Here is an 18,989-nt window from a genome sequence, read left to right on the forward strand (position 1 = left end):
AGGAGAAGATGTGTACTGAAGCTCTATCACAGTAACAATTTATTCCGAGAGGAACTGAGAATGACACTATAGTGGCAGAACATCAAAACCATGGACATAAATGATGCCTGGGCAAAATCTGGACCATGAAATAGATGGAAAATGGAGATTAGAAACATTAAGTGATTTGCCTGCGCTTATACAGATTGCTCCTGGATGTCTACAACCCAAATCTTTCCCTTAAGACAGAATTTTCACATTGCCCAAAATAACACTGTTAATCTTTCTCTACAGTTTCTGCAAAGGAATTTTCATTCTACCTAGGCTATTGTGCATTAAAGAAAGGAAATAATCTTATCTTAGAAGAGTGCTGGACATTGGCCATGAAGACACGCACTTTAGGAGGCAGAAAATAGCACTAGAAGTTTCACCCTCCACCCAATTAGGTCAGGAGTTTATAGAATTAAAGCACTCCATGCCCCTTTTACAGGAGTCTAGTGATTATTTTTTTCTAATATTTGTTCAACTGTAGGATGCACTTTTGGGGCATTTTTCATAATTGGAATCCTCAGAAGCTTACAGAATGTTCTTTCCCTCTTCTGATACCCACAGCGTACATACACCCACATAATAAGACAATTAGATAGTAACTTATGGGAAGTCATCCTCTCTAATTGTTCTTCAAGAAATTCAACAAAGAAAAACAATAATAATCAAAACAACAAAACATATAATTGATTGAAGCAATTAGAAATGGCTTCATATATGAAGATAAACTCACAAAATAATTTTGAGTAACTAAGTTCTAAAATGCATTTTTATGTTACAAAATGTTTCCCCACAAAGTCTATAAGGAGTTCTATAAGTTCTATAAGTTCTATAAGTCTATAAGTGTGTTCTCTTCTATTGTAATATGGGTTGTACTAGAAAAATAAGAAAATTAAAACCATACTCTATATGTATCCCTCCTATAGACAGGATGCTGATTATCTTCTTGAATGTCAGCAGATCCTACATAGCTTTTATTAGTAATATAGGGCAGAACAGATATACCGTGTTTATACACCTGGAACTAAAGCAACCAATGGATTCCATCTTTTATTCCTTTGTGCTCAGAGACCAGTCTGAACAACCAGACCATTCTGATTAAGGACCCTATGGAGAGACCCCAAAAATGAGCAGTTGGGTAAAGGAACACAGCCTTCTGACAACCTCTGCCTAGGTACCATTGGTACTTTCCTGGAATTTTTACTGCAGACTGGCTACTAGCTGTACGCAATGAGTAACTACAGTCTACTACAGGTAGAGCACAATTTCGTTGACAATTCAGTAATGACTTTCTAACCCACAGATCGATCATGAGTTTAGACAGTAATTTTTGTTAAGCCCTTAGTGTGGGTCAGTTTGTTATAGAAAAATAAATATTCTGAACATTATATATATTAGAAGGCCCAAAGAAAACTCAATGTATCCTTTCTCTTTTCTGTTGTGAGCTGGATATGTTCTTATACAAAAGAGAATTCTAAATACGGCTCTCTCCTTCCCATTTTTTTTTCAGGGTCTAATCTCCTACCACTATCACCATGATAGGCTGTCCCTCAGTAACAGATTAGAAAGTGTGTTGATGAAGAGGAAATACTTTTCAAGCTAGAAGCATCTGAAAGTATCAAAACCATGATAATCACGCTTTTGAAGGGAGGGGCACAGTGTACAAGATTCGACAATAATATGAGATTGGAGATGTCCAAGCCAGAAAACAAGGGAATCATGACCTGAGCTCTATAACTGCCAATAATAGGAAGAAACTTAAAAGTGCATTCTTCCCCATGGGTTATACTAGGCAGATTCTTTGAACTTACCCCAAATTTTCTAACTACATCACAACCAGACTCCCTCCAATAAAAATTGTAAGACTGTGCATCTGTCATTATAACCTCTAGATGTGTGGTAATTCATTATACACTAATACAAACTAACTCACCCTATTCAAGACATTTCTCCATTGTATTTTGTTTTATCCTTTAATAATATGATGGAATTGAGTTAGGAGATCTTTTAGGTTTTCTTCCAGGAATAACATATGGCTTTATAATTTGAGGTCATTTAGCCCTTGGGATGTCATTAAATATGTTAGATTTCAAATTATCTCTGTATAAGGGCATCTACTGTCTTCTTCATCAACTCGGTGTGTCTTTGCATAACGTCTATGATGTCTGAAACTTATCAACTATTCACTAAAGATCTCTTGATTAAAACTCTGGATGGAAGAATAAATGAAGATTCATTATAAACATGAATGTAAATCATTTTGAGAAAGTACAGAGGACCATGCCTATGAAAGATGGTTGTAGGAGGAGTCATGTGCCATAATCATGAGCAAGTCAGAAACTGAAGTAAACTTTGGTTATTTTTACTAGAAGAGGGAGACTAAACCTTGTTCTTCCTTTCTCATAAGTCATTATAAGGAGGACATAAATAACCTACATTGGGGGGATTTTCCTTGGGAATAGTTTAATCCTCAAGATTAGGAATGTCTGCAAATCAAATGGGGTAAATTTATTCTCAAATTATACTAGAGATGGAGTATCTTCCTGCTGTCACACTGGCATCAGCCAGTTGGCAGTCATGCTACATCTCAGTGGGATGATAGTTGAAGGAATACAAAGCATTAGCAACTGTTCAGGCAGAAGGGTTTTGCATTTTCTGCTTCAGAAACGCTATGTCGAAGGATGATGATCTCTGCTGACAAGAGAGGGAGCCACCAGCTTTGACAGCCATGACAACAGACAGGATGAAGGACTGTTATTCATCTGGATTGACTGTGTTGGGAAATACTTAATTGTTCCCCTTCTCTGTTTAGTTTTTTTTTTTTTAATTCAATAATATGTAAACTTACTGAATCATGGACAGTACTTCCTTTGTTTCTCCCTTTCACAACATCCTGTAGAATTTACTTCAGTTAGTCAAATTCACTTTTGTGTGCTCTGTAACAAGTATGTACACTGAGTTGAAAGCATATGTGAAGCAATGATACTTCCAATCAAAAATTTATGGTGCTTTAATATCAAAGAGATCAACATCACCTCAGATCTAGGACACATCCCAGATCTACTCAGTCAGATACACTAGGGTGGGCCCAGCCATGCATATTCAAACAGCATTCTAGGCAAATCTGTCTCCCATTGTTACCGCTGTGTCAACAGAGTCATGGAATATAAACCCTTTATGCCCACAATGCAGTCCATTGTTTTTTGTTTTTAACTTTATCTTTCAAATGACGCCCAGAAAATGCTATTAAATTACAATATGCCTTCTATTTTTCTCTCACAATTCCTTTCTATCACCAAAACTATGAAATCACGACTTGACATGCAAGCATTTAATCCATGTATAAGTCCATCCCAGCACAGAGATCCAACCTTAGAGATATTAAGGGAAATTGCAAAACGTGTTAGAATGTATTGATCATTGTTTGTGTGTGTGGATATCACCTACAAATCTTGAATCATCTTCACAGTGGCTCTGTGGAGAAATTACTGCCATTATATCATTTTACAGATGAGAAGAGTTAGGGCCAAAGAACACACAGTTGATAACTCACTAGTACTGAACACAACTGCTTCCAAAGCCATGTGCTGAATTAATTTATTCTTATTTTTTTTTTAATCCCATTTTCCATTGCTGGAAGAGATAACTTAAATCTTCATAAGTAAATAAGTAAATGATGTTTTCTTAAATAGAAATTCCATTCCTGAGTTCGAAGCATTATCATCTTTCAACTCCCATTTCAAAGCTCCCTTCAGTTAGTTCAGTAAATGATGTGTTACCATGTGGCTGGAATACTACCTGTTACTGAGAATGTACTGCCAGAATAAAACTCAAAACAACAACAAACTCATTAAGTCTCTGTCCTTACAGATGTTACAGTCAAAAGCAGGAAGCCTGGGATGAAACTCACAATTTCAAATGTGATCATGTTAGAAAAAAAAAGAAATGGCATGAAAGATGCTGTAAAGGCATTCAGTGGAGCACTGAAACCCAGGGCATTCAGCCAAGTATCCCTTAGAAACTAAGGATTAAGGAGCTTACAAGATGGTTTAATCTCTAAAATGCTTAATGAGAAATAAGGGCCAGAGTTTGGATTCTCCTAGAACCAACATAAAAAGCCAGATGTGGCCGTACATGCCTACAATATCAGATATGTAAAGACCCCTGATACGTTTTCTGACCAACAAGTCTAGGCAAATCACTGAGATACAAGTTCAAACAAATACTCTATCCCAAGAAAATAAGGTGAAGAGTTAAAAAAGATATCTTAGGCTGACCTCTTGCCCTAAACACCTTATTCACACCTGTGCCTGCATGTGCACCATAAAACACAAACATATCCAAAGATATACAACACATATATGTACACACACATGAGCACACACATACAGGGTTTATTTTAGTATTCTTCAAGAATGTGATCCCATGTAGGTCAACCGTGCTCTAGTAGATGGTCCGGCATCCAAGATGATATAAACAACACCAGCTGGACTCTATAGGTTAAGGGAGAAATGATTATACAAAGCTTGGTGGGTATAGAGCAAGTATAGCTATGGGAGCTGAGGAATGGGAATGAATATGGTCAAAATGCAAGATATGAAATTCTCAAATAATAAATAAAATATTTCTTAATATACAACAAAATAAGAATTTAGAATATATACTGTGTGCATCTTTCTGCTTCTGGGACAGCTCACTCAGGATGATCTTTTCCAGATCCCACCATTTACCTGCAAATTTCATGATTTCCTTGTTTTTTATTGCTGAGTCATATTCCATTGTGTAGATATGCCACAATTTGTGCATCCATTCCTCCACTGAGTGGCATCTGGGCTGTTTCCAGCTTCTGGCTATTACAAATAAGCCTGCTACAAACATGGTTGAGCAAATGTCCCTATTGTGTATTTGACCCTCTTTTGGGTATATGCCTAAGAGTGGTATAGTTGGATCTTGAGGAAGTGCTATTCCTAGTTGTCTGAGAAAGCGCCAGATGGATTTCCAGAGTGGTTGTCATATAGACATATAATATAGGATAAACCTACTAAAGTCTGTACATCTAAAGAAACTAACCAAGAGGGAGAACTCTTGCTAAAATGTTCAATTCTTATCCAGAAAGGCAAAGAGGATGGACATCAGAAGAAGGAGAAAAGAGAAAACAAGTCAGGAGCCTGACACAGAGGACCTCTAAAAGGCTCTGCCCTGCAGACTATCAATGCAGATGCTGAGACTTATGGGCAACCTTTGGACAGAGTGCAGGGAATCTTAGGAACGAAGTGGGAAACAGGAAGATCTGGAGAGGACCGGAACTCCACAAGGAGAGCAACAGATTCAAAAAATCTGAGCACAGGGGTCTTTTCTGAGACTGATACTCAGGAAACTGATACTGATATGCATGGAGATAACCTAAGACCCCTGCACAGATGTAGCCCAGGGCAGTTCAGTATCCAAGTGGGTTCCATTGTAATAATAACAGGGACTGTCTCTGACATGAACTGATTGGCCTGCTCTTTCATTACCTCCCCTTGAGGGGGAAGCAGCATTACCAGGCCACAGAAGATGACAATGCAGCCAGTCCTGATGAGACCTAATTGACTAGGATCAGAAGGAAGAAAAAGAAGACCTCACCTTGGGCGGGACTTGGGGAGGGGCATGCATGCAGAGTGTGGAGGAAGGAAGGGATTGGGATGCGAGGAGGGAGGGAACCACAGGGGGGATACAAAGTGAATAAAGTGTAATTAATAAAGAAAAAAATTTAAAAAAAGAATTTAGAATAAAAGCTTCTCTTTCTGGTAGGGAAGGTTCTCATAAATGACCTCTATGGATGTTATTGCCAGAAAATTTACCTCCTTTCTTCTATCAGTTAAGGTGGGAGGAGATGCCTATGTTACTCTTGATTGTTTGTCTTGGATTTGTTTATATTGATTGTATCATGATTTAATGAAGCTAATCATAAAATAAATTAATGAAATTTCAGTAGCTTTTTTCTCTGTGTAAGAACTCATTTGAACTATGCAACAAAACATGATTAGTTAGTAACAATAATGATCATTAATTTAAATAAAGAAAAAAATGAGAAAGATTTGGGTAGTTCATAAACATTCTAAAAAACATTCATTTAAAATGTTTATGCAAGAAAGTTTGCAGAATGTCAGACCAAATACACAAACACTCTTAAAAATGGGTTTGGCCTAGTTTCCAAAAGACTGGCAAGGACTATACACTTTAAATTAGAATAAAAATTTTCATTATATGTAGCATGATTATATTGTAGAAGATGTGCATAGGATGTTTGCAACTCTTCTTTCACTCAATTTTACTTGTACTCTCCCACTTCTTTTCCAGTAAACTAACAACCTTTGCACTACATCTTCATCTGGTTAGAAACTTGCTTTATCTTTTCTTCCATGTGTTAAACATGCCACATGGTCTATTGCTGACTTTTGAGGGTAAGGGTATAGGTTTACATCATTACTCCAAACTGAAGTTTGGGATCTAAACACTTGGTCAAATTTCTACACTGAGAGTAAATGACAATCATATATATTGAACTGTCAGAATCTGCATGGCTGAGAATCATAACTTCTGTCTCATCTTCATTATAGGACTACATTTTGCTAGTCTCATGTTTTGCCTCCTACACAGAAACACACACATCTTAGAAGGAGAAATTGAGTTTTCATCCATGCTCTAGGGTAATGGTTCTCTAACAGTGGGTTTCAGTCCTTTGGGGGGTCTATATCAGATATCCTGAATATCAGATATTTATATTACAATTCATAATAGTAGCAAGTTTAGAGTTATGAAGTAGCAACAAAATAATTTATGGTTGGGAGTCACCACAACATGAGGAACTGCATTAAAGGGCACAAGCATTAGAAAGATTTATTCTTGTTCTACTCTTTGATTGTATTCATATTACATGTGTGCATTTCTTTATAAGTTAAAGACAGCTGTCATGTAATTTTGCTGAGCCAATGGCTGTGTGTGCTACCTCTTCTTATCCTGAGTGCAGATTAGAAAACAAAGGACTCAGACAGATTTACAGATGTTTGAAGGTTGCATACCTAATAAGTGCCCTGGTCTAGACTGTCATTCTCATAAATGGAAACTAATTTGAGCTCAATAAAATACAAGTAACTAAAGCTCTGTGTTCCGCTGCCAGAATCTGTGTATATTTTGTCCAGAGACAAGGAAATCCAAGATTCGGAGAGATGAGTATGAACCAGTATGGATATAAACAGTAATTGGAATTGGGATAATAATTGTTCTGGTAGCTAGAATCCTTCCAGAGACACCAATTAAATACTGAATGGAACAAATATATGTTAAAAGCTGACAAGGGTTCAGAAGCTAAGGCCTGAGGACTAGAGTCTTGGACAGATGTCTCCAAAAGATTTTTTTTTTTAATTTCACCAATATATAATTACATTGTGCTTGGCTATGGCCTGCGCTACAAGGTCAAGGCCATGTTGTTTTCAAAAGTAAAAATCAACCAAAAACCAAGAGTCACTGGGAAGTGGAAATCATATCCTCAATGCATATGCAATGCAATGCAATGCATACTGCATATCCTCAGTGAATAATCTCCCATTGTTCTGCTTTATTTCACAATATCATCATCCCTACAATCATGTAATGGTAGGAAGTAAGTGACACTATCATCAAATACTTGCACCTTCTAAGAACGCCACTTCATTTTTGCTAAATTTTATAAGCTCTAAAACATCTGTTTGTAGACCCTTAGAGCATGTTTCGAAATTTGTTCCTCTTCCTCTTCCTCCTCCTTCTTTTTCTCATACTCCTCCTTATTCTTCTCTTTTTCCTTCCGTTTAGCATCCTCCTTCTCTGTTTTCCCATAGTGATAGGTTTACCAAGATTTGGATCCAAAATGGTTGAACATAAGTTGCACTAGCTGCTTTGGTTTTACTGTAGCGTGTGAGCTATCAATCTAAGGGACTTAATTTTAGCTTTGATTTCTTCAAAATTTCTTTCAGTGACTTTGACCAAATCACTTAATTTGTTTGGTCTTCAGTTTTTCAATCATAAATTAGGAAGAAACACATCCAACATATTTAGAAAAAACTGGAGCTCACTGGCATGGTGACAAAATTCAGTTTTTCAGAATGATGTCAGTACACCATCCGGACACATTCTGAGAAAAAACAATAATCAGTTTATTCACTTACTGAAAAGTTTTCTGAATGTCTGTAGTGTGAAAGGTTCTGTACCAAGAATTTCTGAGAAGAAGGTAAGGAACTATGTTGATAGAGATGTTTGCATACAAATGATAGTCTTGTATACTGGTCAGTAAACTATGGTATAATAGTAAACTGTGATTTAACACCCATTAGAAATTTAGGAGGCTAAGAAACCACGCGAAAGAGGACCCAGCACAGACTTTTGATACAATGACCTAGATAACCAGGAGCAGGTAGAGACTACAGTTAGGAAGGCAAAAATCAGTTACCATCCAGAGAAGAGGAAAGGTCCCAGGTTATCTGTAAAGTAGGATGCAATCAAGTATTTAAGTGAGTTAAATAACTGGGTACTGTCAATGAAAAAAAGGTATCCTTTTCTTGCCTTTTTCATTTCATATATATATATATGAAGGTATCTACCTTTTCTTGCCTTTTTCATTTCATATATATATATATATATATATATGAATGTATCTACCTTTTCTTGCCTTTTTCATACATATATATGGGGCTGGCACAGATAAGCTTTTGGCAGATCTGTAGGTCACCTTAAAATTCCATTTCTTCTTTCAAAATTAGTATTTGTCAAAAGGCTTCAAGTGGAGCTGGGACAAGAATGCTTCTTAAGTAATAATTCTGATGGCTTCTGGGAATACAAATTAAAAAGTGATCAGAGTTGATTCTGGGACACTTTGTTAAGGGGGCATTCTACATTCAGGCAAAAGCAGATCTTAGTTTGAACTACAGGGTACTCATTAAATTTGACTAATTATCATTATCTGAAAGCAGCTCTGCTCAAAGATTCAATTACTGACCTTCTACCAATATTTCTGAATAGAATGATTACTCTCAGTGTTATTTCTCTTAGAGTTTGGAAAGACCTCAGAGATAATTAAGCCTCATTGTTTTCAAATTGTTTTACCAAAAGAAAAATCACCTTACCTTCCCAAAAGAGTTTAATTTATAATTCCTATAAAGAAAACATCACAGTTCTAGTTAAAAATGAAGTACAATTGTTCCCTACTCAATCTGCATACTATGTTTGAAAGTGATGACTTGATATGAGGTACCTTATTTGTAAAACACTGTCCTTCATATCCTACCAAGTATAGAGAGTGGTGTCTTGAGGGCGTTGTTTGCATCTTTAACTACCTTCCAGAGATTACTAGCATGGTGCTGGTAGACAATATGGTCAGTTAACATTCACAATTTTAGAGGACACCTGAATACAGCAATTCCTGAGAAGATGCTATACAGCTTTTGTTTTTCACTTTCCTTCCTTCCTTTTTACATTCATTCTTATTTCATACAACCCCCAACTCCCTTCCCTCCCCATTTTCTCATCTTTACTTCCTCCCTTTCCCAGTACTGAAAATAATTTCTGTGTAAATATCTCTGAGTATCTTGCTTCAAAGCTGGAAAGCATAGTGAGGGTTTTATAAGAAATGACTTGGTCTCCTACCGGACCCAAAAACAATCTTTACCAGGCAATTTGGCATCCCTGTTCCTTAATTAACGCATTCATAAAAATGAGATCGGTTGGTGCTATATCATAGGACTGTTAAGATGATTACAGGAGGCAAATGTGCTAGAATAACACCTGACAGTGGTGAGTGATTACAAGTGTTAACTATTCAGTGTTATGTTGGTTCTTAGCCTAATTTTACAATCTTCCCATGAGTTTGGATTCAAGTCTACTTGCATAGCTCTGTTTCTTAAAGTAGTCCACATCCAAGTTCTAATCTGTGCTTTGCACAATAACGACTCTCTGAGTAAGCAGAAGTAATCTTAAATATGAGAGAACCAAAAATTGAGCGGAGTATAGAGATCCATGTCTCTAATGCTAGTGTTAAAAAGCTAGAGGTATAGTTGCTGAAAGAGCGAGTTTAACGTGCTCTACATATCTACATGTCGAGACCCTGTTTCTGTTTGTTTGTTTGTTTTGGTGGGGAACTCCAAGAATGAAAAGTCTCAATACCTAGCAATAATAGCCATACTCAAATCTATCTCTTGTTTTCTTTTTAACTACATAATGAAATGATTCCCTATGTGTGAGACAAGTTACATGAAACTTTGCTATAGACCTCTGCATTACTTTAAGGTTCAGACCCAAAGTGGTCTCAAACTAGGAAGAGCTTTCCTACACACTAACAAAAATCCACCACCGGCTAGCAAGAACTTGAGAGGAAACTTCACCACATGAAAAAATTTCATGTGGCATTTGACTAGGTATAGAGCCAATCAGCGTATGCTCCTGGAGTGGACCTTATGTTGGTATAGGTATTACTTATCTTGGCAATTTCAAAGTCACGAACATGGTAACCACTCAGGAAACATTTGGTCTATCAGCCTGACCTGACAGAAGAGAAAGAGGGAAATACTCTACAAGAGAATTATTAATAGAGGATTCTCAAATGGCCAAGACACACTTCCAGAAATATTCAGCATCCTTAGCCATCAGAGAAATCCAAATCAACATGACTTTCAGAATGGAGAAGTTCAAAAATACAAGTGAGATCTCATGCTGGGAAGGATGTAGATCAAGGAGAACAGTCCTCAATTGCTCGTGGGAATGCAAACTTGTACAACCATTTTGGATATAAATCTGGCTCTTTCTTGGAAAATTGGAAATTGATGTATCTCAAGACCTAGCCATCCCACTCCTGGACATAGTCACAAAGGATGATCCATCCTATCACAAGGACACTTGCTTAACTATGTTCATAGCAGCTTTATTTGTAATAAATAGAAACTGGTAACAATCTAGATGACCTTCAACCAAAGAATGGATAAAGAAAATGTGTTACATTTACACAATGGAGTATTACTCATGTGTTAAAATAATGACATCATGAAATTTGCAGGCAAATGGATGAAACTAGAAAAAACTATCCTGAGTGAAGCAAACATTGCATGTATTCTCTTATAAGTAGGTATTGGCTGTAAAGAAAAACACAATCATGCTACAATCTACAGTCTCAGAGAGACTAAGCAACAAGGAGCGGTGAGGGACACACCAGGAGAACATGGCCCACAAAAGCAACTGCCTGGGACTCATGGAAACTTGCAGAAATCAGGGAGCCAGAAAGGAGTCTTACATAGGTCCTCTAGATATATGTTATGGCCTAGTAGTTTGGTGTTGTTTTGGAAATCCTAACAGTTGGAGCAGGGGATTGCCTACTTGTGGGACACTTCTTTATACTAGGTTATCAGACTTGATGTGGTAGTATGTTCCTGGTCTTATTGTAGCTTGTTATGCTGTGTTTTGTTGATGTTTCTGGGAGTCCTGTACTTCTTTGAAGGTAAGGGAAGGTGAGGTGCATCTGCAGGTGAGGGGAAGGTACAGAGTTGAGGGGGAAACTGTGGTTGGGATGTATTATATGAGAGAAGAACAAAAAAAATAAATAAAGAACTTGAGATAGAACTCCACACATGAAGAAATTTCAAAACACATTTGGCTGGATCTAGAATCAATCTGCTTATGCTCTTGGACTATATTTTATGATGGTATAGGAGTTATTTATCGTGGCACCTCCAAAGCCATGGACAAGGTAACTACCCAGGAAACATTTGTTCCACTAGCATGAACTGAGCTAACTCTTTTTCCTCTCTAGAGACGGAGTCTGCCTAGTCCTTGCTTTGATTCAGAGCTTGATTCAAAGCTTCACAACTAGAAAGTCACCATAACCCTCATTACAAAGTCCCTTTTGAGCCTCAGTCATAAAATACCCTAACCCTTGAGCCTCATGCCCCTAATCATGGTGATTTAGCCCTGAACTTTACATCACCACCTGCATCATCACATCCAAACACAGCACATATCTATCCTTGCTCTGCACACTTCTCAGATAACATGGGCTTTTCCTGATCTGCACAAGGACACTTTCTACTCGGCCAATGTAGGTAACAATGCAAAATAACTCTGAACCTTCTGCTTAGTATTGCAGTCTAAGATGTCCTCATTATAGCTCTTCTTTATCAGTTCTTTCTGTCTATAAAATGGTTCAACAGCACCTATTCCCTAGGAAAAGGAGAATAAAATGTAAGACATGCCATGTCATTACTACCAGCACTCAGTGGTAATAAGGTGGTAATAACCATCTTATAAGAAATTAACAGGTAAAATGTCAGTGTTATTTCGTATTGAAAATTTTGCTAATCAGTCACCTTTAGTGGGTGAAAACCAATAATCCACCAAACACTTTTATGATATATGTAATATTATTAGCTTCATTTTACATAAAAAAAAAAACGAGGCAGAAAATGTTAGTACTACATGCCAGAATCACTATCAGGCAATAGAGTTCGTATTTGAAGCTAAGCAGTCTGAGTCCAAAACCTGTGCATATAATAAGGTCTAATGTCTGCTACACAATTGCCTACTCATTAAATAATTAAATGTTCTTGTTGTGTACTATTGCTATCATTGATATTATTGCCATTATTATTAATCTTATTTTCCCCATCTGGTATAATTACATTGATCTCTAATTATATTCAATGTCAAGGTCTTTTACAGTACAGAATCCCATTGTGCTATCCAGGCCAGGTTAATTACCCCACTCCCTAGATATGAATTTTGTGAACTATAAGAACAACCATCTTGGAAAAATATGTCCAAACAATGTCAATGGTGGTATCATTGTTATGGAGATAAGTAATTAGCTTTTATTTATTTGAGGTTTACTCTATAAGAGGGGCCTTTGGCTAATACTGTAAACCTGGTCTAAAACACATGATTTAGGATCACATTCCATGACTTCTTAGCCCAATTGTTACATCATCAAACCACTTGCTAAATATCTATGTTTATTCACACAGACAATGGGTATTTTCATCCTGAAACAAAACAAAACAAAACAAAGTGATCCATTGTTGCACAAGATGCTGAGAATAAATGACAGCTGAGGGGTCAGCCCTAAACAAGAAATTTATACCACCTGTGTAGGGCTCAAGAACCATTTCAGAAAAGGGGACAGAGAAACTGTAAAACCTGTAGAATTCGAAGAAGGGAGAAAAATAACATCTTCCAAACAGGACACGGAAAACCATGGCAACAATGAGTCACAGTAGTTGTACATACTGCAGAGTTTACAGGAATCAGTCCCTTCTAATAGTCAGCTATAAAGTGGCAAGGAACTCATGGATTCCTACTACATATGTATGATCTGTTGGCAACTAACATTTGTGGAGAGTAAAAAGCTTGGTTTCTAATCATGTGTCTACTCATGAACCCCCGGACTCTAATGCTAAGGTCCAAACTCGGGATCACAGAGATGGCACCAGTTAAATTCTGTAGACAACTAAATTAGATCAATACTAGTGAATAGGAAAAGCGATCCATGGGAAGTAGAAAGGGTTGGTATTGACAAAAAAGGAAATAAAAATAAAGAATCGAAAAATGTACCTGTATGAAATTGTGACAGAAAAGTATTTGCTAATTAAAAATACTCTCTCAGCTTTTACAGATTTTCAAATTAGGCACACTTGCTGTATTCAAAGCTATGAAAATGCTAAAATGAGTAAGCACATCCCCCTTCAAGATCCAGTGCTTAGTGAAAGAAAAGGGATGCAACCATACAAATTCCAGGCTGTGACCAATGGGCACCATTTAACCACATATTTATGTGGTTCCTATCTTGCTTAAAATCTTGGCTGGAGTTGTGGCGTGCTGTGGTGGATTAAGGCTATCCTACCAGTGAAACAGTTTTTGTACCAGATCTTACTACTGAAGTTGGGTATGTCAAATTGAGAAGAGAATGAGAGGGAAGTTTTCTAACTTATCTAAAACAATATCCTCACATAGTCAATGTAATCTTATAAAATGGAAGTGGTACTTCTTCACTGCCAAGGCTGAGTTTGAAGGAATCTTAGTACATCCTTGGTTTTCAGAATGTCCTTTTAAATCCCAGCTGCCATGGTGCAAGAAGAACAAATGACACGTGGAGAGCATGGGTAAGCATTCTAGCTGACAGCCCCAGCTGAGCCTCCAGCTGACAGTCAGCATCAACTGCCAGCTCTGGGAGGGAGCTGCTTTGGAGGTGCACTGAAGAAAGTTACTAATGACACTGGCCTCAGCCAGTCTGAGAGCTCTCCAACTGCTGCAAGTGTATCTACAGAGTCACAAGAGCTGACAGTGCACTCTTGAGATATTAAGCTTTAGTGCGGAGGGAGGGTGTCTTTCTTTCTTTCTTTCTTTCTTTCTTTCTTTCTTTCTTTCTTTCTTTCTTTCTTTCTTTCTTTCTGTCTTCCTTCCTTCCTTCCTTCCTTCCTTCCTTCCTTCCTTCCTTCCTTCCTTCCTTCCTTTCTTTCTTTCTTTCTTTCTTTCTTTCTTTCTTCCATCACTAGATAACCAAGATATCTCTTCTGCCTAACATCCAGGCAATAAATTTTCATCAATATAAGTTCTAAACATCCAGAGTTGACCTCTCAGTAAAAGAGGAAATGACTCATTTGAAATATCAATAATGATTAGCAATGGTTTGGCACATTCCTAGCCTTTCTTTGCCTTAGTGGCTTTATCTGTAAAATGACAATAGTAACAGTGACTATTTCAAGAAGTTGTGATGTGAAATAATTCGTTTAAGACAACAGACTGACAGGCAGATAGAACATGCATATTAAATAAATTTCCATCCACTTTTGACTAGAGTCAAATTTTCACTAGGTCTTTACATTTTAAAAATCTTCATTCTCGTGCCATCCATTTCGAAGAAAAATGAATAACATGATAATAAATCAAAATATAACTAAAAAAATAATCTTCATTCTCATACTTAACCTAAAGGCAATTACCACTATCCAGTGCCACAAGTGAAGTGCAGGTACATACATAAAGCTTGATGGCTGGGAAATGGCATAAAGACCTGATTCCGAGCTATGTCTGTACAGTGAATGCTCTGTTCTCGGCTCCCTCTTCCATCCATGTTACCCCTCTGTGAGACCAGTAAAAGTCTCAGTGACACCTGTTGCTGTAACAGCACCTGCTCAGAGCACTTAGCTCTCATGGCGTTCAACAAGCAGACAAATTGAAGCTGAGCAATCAGTTCATTTGCAAACATAAACTTGCTCCGCTAGAGGTGGCTCAAGGTTCTCACTGCTATCACCTCTGTCTGACACTGCTCTTTGGCAGAGAGGTGCCCTGCTAGTCTGAGAAATGCTCATTAAAGCCTCTGATTCAGATGTCAGGAAGCATCCCACAGCCAGGCCAAGAAAGTTCAGCTCCCCTGGGAAGGCTTCAGAGCCTCATTTTTGCATGCTCCCACCCTTGGCAGTATCAGTGTTCATTCCTCTGTATATGAACATAATTTGGGGACTTGCCAGTTGCAAATCCCAGCCACTCTCCTTGAAAGAGTGGGAGGAATGTTGGAATTAAGGTAAATCCTCTCTCTCTCTCTCTCTCTCTCTCTCTCTGTTTCCCCCTCACCCTTCCCTCCCTCTTTCTTTCTCTCTCTCCATCTCCTCCTCCTTCCCTCCTTTTACTCCTCCCACACCCCATCTCTCTTCAGGGGGACTGGCCAACACCCAGAGCACTGTCTTAAAAAGTTTCCAGTAGCAGTATGCTATTTCTAACTATCCACACCTGGCAAATTCCGCAAAGAGAACCCAAGTTCTAGGCACAGCTGTGGGACCTGAGCTAGGAATCATGAAGTCGCTTATCTAAGCCACTCAGCCTCACTAATACTAAGACATAGACAAATTCATCATTCAAATTCAGGCTCCCTGACTGTCCAGGACCCCCATTCTACCATTTGCCCCGACTCTCCCCTTTTAATGCATACGTGACACCTTTGCCTTTGTCTCTGTCCCAGACCCCGTGTGCCACTGATACTCTATGCTCTGAAGATTTCTTCTCATCTCTAATGAATGTGCTTCTCAGTGTCTTTGAACTTGGAATTTCTGAAGTGACACTCAGCAAATGTTATCAATGTTTGTGTAACCTTTTAATGGCAAACGAGTGTCTTCTTTGCTCAGATTTACATCAATTGTGTCAGTCTTGGAACTCACAGTTTCTTATTATAAAGATGTGACATAGCTTTTTGTTGTTGTTGTCCTGTAAAGCAGTGGTTCTCAACCTGTGGGTCCTGACCTCTTTGGGGTCACATATCAGAGACCCCGTGTATTAGACATTTCCATTATAATTACAGTTATGAAGTAGTAACAAAATAACTTTATGGCTGGGTGTTACTACAGCACAAAGAGCTCTATTAAAGCATCATAGCATTTGGAAAGTTGAGAACCACTGCTTTAGGATGCTCTGGGCTGGATCATCTCACCTCCTGCACAAATACATATGCTAAAGTACTGACATCTCAGTACAGCAGAACATAACTGCTTTCTGAGGTAACTTTTAGGTTGAAATGAGTTTGTTAGGGATGGGTGTTAATATAGCATGACTGTAGTTCTAAAGCACAGGAGGGGAGCACACAGAGGTAAATGGTTTAAAGACTGTGTGAGGGCACAGGAAAGAGACAAGCCAGAGTCCCCAGAAGAAACAACCCTGACAAGGCCTGTATTCAAACTTTTGGCTATCAGAATTTAAGAAGATAGATTTCTGCTATTTAAGTTACACAGGCTGTAGTAGTTAGCTGAAATTATATTTATAAAATACACACTTGTAAAATTTATTTTCTGATTCCCAACTGAACCGTTCCCAAACTCCTACTCTAAGAACCATCTTCTATAGCACTGTGGACTGTATTCATTTATGAGCCGCAAAAAGCACCCAAGGCTGGTCACCTGCCACAGGCCTGATAAATCTAAATGGTTCTACTTCAGAGACTCCCGTATGGTGGCAGCTTGAGCATCTGCTGCATGCAACACAGAAGTCAATTTGTGAACAGACCCTTTTCCAAGTCTGTGTATCAGAGTAAAGAAACACATCAGCAACTGACAGAAAAAAAAAAATCGATTTCACTCTTAAAATGGTTATTACAAATAAGGAACAATGCAGTGTACTCAGAATTGGAAGGTCTGGGTCAAACAAAGGAGAAGACTCACGAGTATGTCAGGATACATGTCACAATGGGGGAAGATGAGCACTCATGGGTATGTAAGGATATATGTCACCAAGGGGGAAAGAGAGATGAGTATATTAAGCAAAGTGGTGTTAGATAAATGGGAAGTTAGAATAAGGACCATGTTGTATGCAATCAGGACAAACTTTACAGAGGTAGCAAAATTATCTGTAGGTGTAGAAAAAGATGAGGAGAAATTTCAGAGCAGGATATGCAGCTTGAACCACCTAGAAGATGATGTTTTTAAATTCTTGTCTTGTGTGCAAGCGCAGCACATTTTAGAGAACAAATTTAGATTTATAGATTTAAATGCCAGTTTGACTTCCTTTACAACAAATTTGGCTAAATCTCATTCTCAGTGACTTTTGGGGCCAGATAATTCTTTGTTTTAGTGACTGTCCTGTATAATATCATTCCATGTGGCAATTAAAAATGCCCGTGTATATATCCACATATTCCTTGGAGCAAAGCCAACCCCATTTGAGAACCAGTTCTTTACTGTGGTGGCCTTGAACATGTAACTTCTTTCTTTCAACTTTAGTTTTCTGGACTGCACAACAGGAAGTGAAAATGCACACACACGCACACGCACGCGCACACACACACACACACACACACACACACACACACAAATATGTGCCCAACAGAGATCATGCTATCTAGATTTGATTTGACTTTTCAAGATGTATTTGTTTGTGTGTGTCTGTATGTGTATGTGTACCTGAAGGTGTGCATACCTGTGTATACGTGCAAAGGCCAAAAGAGGATGACCTCCTCTCTCATTCTTTTCTTTTCTTTTTCATTCTTTTCTTATTTCTTTCAGACAGGCTTTCTCCCAAACCTGAAGCTTGTGTTTGTAGGCTAGGAATGTGGAGATATTCTCAGCAAGTCCAGCATTGTTGTCTCCACCATGATTAGAGTTAAGGTTACATATGTGTGCCAGATGCTTGGCTTGGTAGTGGGTACAAAAATGTGAATGTTAGTGCTTATGATTGGGAAAAAGTGTACCCTTAACTGTGGAAGAAATAACTTGTATATTTTATGGATGTGGCACCTGTCAATCATAAATCTGACAGCCTATATCTTAAGCAGGAAATTGGAGGTAGGACCTCCGGTAGCTAAAGAGATTCTGGGAGAGAGCCAGGCTTCAGAGATTCAGCCAGCAAGATGTGAAGAGGATGGGTGCATGATACCTGAGCTGAGGTAACCAGCCACATGACAAAATGTAGAGTAGTATAATGGGTTATTTTACTCTATGAGCTAGTCAGAGAAGAGCCTAGCTATATGGCCTAGGTGTTTGTATAATATTTAATGAGTATCATGAGTCATTATTCCATGAAATTGGGGTCAGGAGAAAAAAAAATGCCCAACTGTAACACTTAAACATTAAGCTGTCTCCCTACACCCAAGCTTGCCTTATTGGTTAAAAAAAAAAAGTGATTCCTTTCCTCTGAATGTAATAAAAGGCAAGGTCCTACCCCCGGTACAAAATAACTGAGAACAGAACTGTTCTGGCTGACTCAGGGTACCAAGCCTGATTCAAACTTCCCATCTAGATTTACCCCATCCTGTCCTCAACATGCTTTGTTGCTCTTCTAGGACAGCTTCATAGAAACCCTGGACACAACACTACAGAAACTTCTAAGCTACAGATAGATCATAAATTGCCTGGAAAAACAGAATTTGACCAACCTCGATTGAATACTGGTTTCTCCACTGTAAGACCACAAGAAGTGAAAATTCCATG

At 38.1% G+C, this 18,989-nt stretch overlaps 1 protein-coding gene across 1 annotated transcript in view; it reads right to left on the bottom strand.

The window, feature by feature from the left end:
- Positions 1-18,989, bottom strand: part of Brinp1 (BMP/retinoic acid inducible neural specific 1) — a 200,087-nt gene that overhangs the window by 13,601 nt on the left and 167,497 nt on the right. The window lies entirely within an intron of this gene.

The sequence above is a fragment of the Psammomys obesus genome, unplaced genomic scaffold, assembly GCF_907164565.1.
Source record: "Psammomys obesus unplaced genomic scaffold, mPsaObe1.curated_primary_1811, whole genome shotgun sequence".
In the NCBI taxonomy this organism is placed as follows: Eukaryota; Metazoa; Chordata; class Mammalia; order Rodentia; family Muridae; genus Psammomys; species Psammomys obesus.